Here is a 4,162-nt window from a genome sequence, read left to right on the forward strand (position 1 = left end):
ATCTCAAACATTTTAATATTAAGAGAAATAAATCCCTTTATTGCATATTACATATGACACGCGATGCCACATGGCTTGCTAAAAGGGCAAGTTCTCGGAGAATTTTAAACACAATTCTTGCATTTTGATTTTTTTCCTTCTGACTTTTCAATTTTACAAATGAATTTCCTTTAAAAAAAATGGAAGCTTGCATTTCCTTATGCTATGATGCCTACCGAAACTAGTTGCAGGGCAAGCTGTTGGAAGCTGCAGATGTTCTTCATTATAATTGACACTTACAAGACACAGACCATGAGGTGGGGCAGATAAAGCATACTTTGCAAGCGCCTTGCAATCTCGAGTTGCCAAAATCCTGGGGACGATATCTGGTGGAATTGCTTCCCTCCCTATTTGCAGCAATAAAGCAACCCGTAAAAAAGTAGATTATTGAAAGGATGTTTAAAATTTTCACATATCATGTTCCACATGCCCCCACTATCGCTAGCTCCTACAATGTCAATAAGAAATATCACTTCAAGATCATGACATCTATAATCAACTTAACAAGACCAAGAATAAACCATAGTACAGCAGTAATGAAGCAGATAAATGAGATGATAGAATCTTTGAATCATTAGTTGTCGTGAATGCATACCATGTTTCGCACTTGTCTATATAAGAAACCAGAGCCCTCAACTTCAAGCTGCCAAAGAGGTCCCTAAAAAACAACACAATCAACCGGCAAATTCAAAACTATCACTAGTAGAAACACACAAAAAAACAAAATGGCAAAAAATAGGGGAGGATGTGTAATCTATGGTGGAACTGCTAATCCATTCATACAGGAGGGCTAATAGGATGAAACCCAGAAATCCTACAACCCTTTTAACTTGAGGTACATTGCTGTTGGGCTTCACAATTACCATCTCAGTTACGTCACAGCGGAAAATATTCTTCACCGGATTTGGTGATCAATCATTGTGTAATGCATTTACAAAAGCGGAGAAGTCCTGCTTCCCAAGGAAATGCTTTGCAGCTTCCCTCATGACATTGGTATTGAGTTTATAAACACTATGGTAAGCATACTGACGCTGAAATGGATCCATGATGGTATCGTTATATATCTTGTAGTGATAAACCTTGCTCTTTGCTGAAAAGCGAGCATGAAATTCAGGCACTGCAGCGCTAATTTCTCAAATTCTGATATCTGAAGGAAGAAGACCATTTAGGGCTGCATGAATGCTTTCCAATCTGTCATAGTTGAAAGGCGTAACAAAGTGTGCCACCTGAAAGCTAAACACAATTTAAATACACATCCTATGTGTTGGTTAATGCTTGTAGAACCCCCACACAAAAAGCATAATGAAGAAAGAGTCAGACCTGACCCCAAGCATGGACTCCAGTATCCGTCCTACTTGTACCAACTAAATGGAGATCCCTTCGTTCTTGTTTTGTTATTTGGGTTAAAGCTTTCTCCACAATGCATTGTATGGTTGGTGGAGACTGCTGATACTGCCAACCTGAACAACATACATAACGTTCAAGATAACACCCAGTGAAAGCATAGAATTTTGAAACAAGAGTTATTTCAGGAATCATAAGCATTTTTGTAAGCCTGACGAAAAAAAAAAAAAAAAAAAAAAAAAAAAACAGAATTGAAGAAGCCAAACCTATGTGCCAGATGTAGTGTTATCTTACTAGCGGGAAGAAGAAAAATAATTCACGTGATTCACGTTTGCCACTGCCACACACAAGGTCTATAAGAGAATGAGAGTGCTATATCCTATATTTTAATTGAGAATTAAAGAAGAATTACTGAAAAGCAGAAGCCTAACGAACACTAGCCTAGCAATCAGAATGAAGCCCCGACCTGGATCATGAAAAAAAACCCTCAAACCCAGAAAAATACTATCGCAAACAAACCAAGGCATTCCCAAGTAAAGGCCGCCCTCACAAGAATTTGAATACAAAAAACTGTAATCTCAGCAGCCACAACCTTGGAGATCCGAGAATAAATGAAGACAACAGATGCTTCTTCAAGGAGTAGTGATGTAGAACGCCTATTAAGAAATCCGTTCAACGATTCAATTGATTCCAAAGACCAAAAAATATGGAGAATGGTTCCAAAAGAAAAGAAGCAAGATTCAAGAAGAAAAGAATATTTAAGAGAAGAAGACAGAAAGACAACCACAGCCTAAAACACTCTCAACATCATTAATTCAAAGCATTCCCATCAAAAAAGAAAAAAAGGCTAATCTAAAACTATATTACATGAAATTCCTATAAATAGGCAACATAGAAAACCTTAACTAAGGTCACAAAAAAATAAAGTCTAAATTAAATTAAACCTCAAAATCTGCTTAATTTGTCCGTCCTTTATCCAACGCCATTCCGTTCCCCATCAAGTAGGGCAGAATAGGCTTTGAAGTGATGGAAAAAGAAGAAGTAAAATTCCATTTTGTTGAAGTAACTCAGCCTCAAAATGAAATGAAGGGTTCACCAATACACGCACAGTAACAGAAGTAGAAAATAGTGGCAAAATTCAGTAAAGAAACTCAACATAAGAAAATTTTGCCACTATTTTCTTTATGCTGTGTTTGGTTCACCAATACGCCGTGTTTGGTTGACAGATTTGGAGAGGAATTTGAAAGGAAAAAATAAAAGAGTGTGAAATTAGGTGAAATATAAGCATATTTTATTCACATTTCACCTACTTTTTCTATTTCACTTTTCAAATTCTCCTCAAATCCTCCAACCAAACGCAGCATAAAAAAACATAACATAAGAAAATAATGGGAAAACGTAGAACAAAGCAATACAGAGAAATGGGGTTCTGCAGGCAGGGTATAATTAAAACAATGGTATTTGCATAAAATAGGGAAGAGCAGATGATGCACAGGATCAGGAGCAAAATCCCCATCACAAAGAATGGACCATTTCATTAACATGAATTATATATGTATGTAATGTAATGTATGGTACTAATTAATTCAGACAAGATTTAAGTAAGGAAAGAACGTAAAATCGAGAACCGTCGTAGGACATAAGCATGCGCCGCTTATAAGCTGGTGGTACAGGTACGGTGAGCTGCTGCTTCCCCCCTATTATTATTAACTGCTTAGGATCCCCCCCCCCCCCCCCCCCCCCAATTCTGCCGCCAAAAAATACGCACTTAAAAATATGCTCAAATTCGGTATATATAAATAGAGACACAAATATTATGGGGAAATGTATTAACAGAGACATTATAATTGTCTGAACAGTTCCTCAGATTGACAAGAGAGTGAAGTCCCACAACCCCCCCCCCCCCCAATTCTGCCGCCAAAAAATACGCACTTAAAAATATGCTCAAATTCGGTATATATAAATAGAGACACAAATATTATGGGGAAATGTATTAACAGAGACATTATAATTGTCTGAACAGTTCCTCAGATTGACAAGAGAGTGAAGTCCCACAACCGCAGCATAACCCCCACTCTCTCTCTCTCTCTCTCTCTTCAAACGAATCCACCAGGGGGCGTTACGTGTATATATATATATATATTTAGATAGATAGATAGAAAGAGAGAGAGAGAGAAGAGATGACACTACACACTATTAGTACACACACATATATATATATTCAAGATCAGAGTCCGACTGGCTGGGCTTGTTCGGTGGCTCCTCTTCTCTCCAAATCCCCCTCTCTCCCTAGCCTTCTTTCTTTCGCATGATAAAGCAAAAATAATGAGCGTTAAAAGGGGGTGTTTGTACCTAGAATTTTCCTAAGCTCAAGTTTGTTTCGCGGCTTGAGTGGTTGGGTTGAACTATCAGGCAATGTTTGATTAGATGGATTAGAGTATGAGATTGAGATTATTAATTTGTAGGTCTAATTATTTTATATTTGTTTTAACATTTTGGTTTAGAATTATTAATTCAATGAATAATTAATTCAATAAATTTATAAGATTATTAGTAATGGGGTAGGAGTGAGATTATTAATCTAATGAATATTAATCCAATTAGATAGTGAATATTACACTAATTTAATAAGATTATTAATATTTCACTATTAGTTGTGTGAATCAAACATGACCTTATAGTTATGATCTCTCTTACTCAAAGCATGTTTGGTAATGGAATGAGAACGTAGAGGGATAATTTAAGCGGCTTAGTAATCTCCACACTAAAAGGATTAGTT

The 4,162-nt window shown here is 36.7% G+C and overlaps 1 pseudogene across 1 annotated transcript; it reads right to left on the reverse strand.

Annotated features, from left to right (window-relative positions):
- On the reverse strand, positions 1-3,106 carry LOC114320916 (uncharacterized; annotated as a pseudogene). The gene is made up of 5 exons (XR_014334884.1): positions 3,012-3,106; positions 1,360-1,499; positions 903-1,265; positions 635-697; positions 1-386 (listed from the first exon to the last, which is right to left on the reverse strand). The product of XR_014334884.1 is annotated as an uncharacterized LOC114320916 (transcript).
- Positions 3,107-4,162: the final 1,056 nt, after the last annotated feature.

The sequence above is a fragment of the Camellia sinensis genome, chromosome 7, assembly GCF_055761805.1.
Source record: "Camellia sinensis isolate YWXY chromosome 7, ASM5576180v1, whole genome shotgun sequence".
Taxonomy (NCBI): Eukaryota; Viridiplantae; Streptophyta; class Magnoliopsida; order Ericales; family Theaceae; genus Camellia; species Camellia sinensis.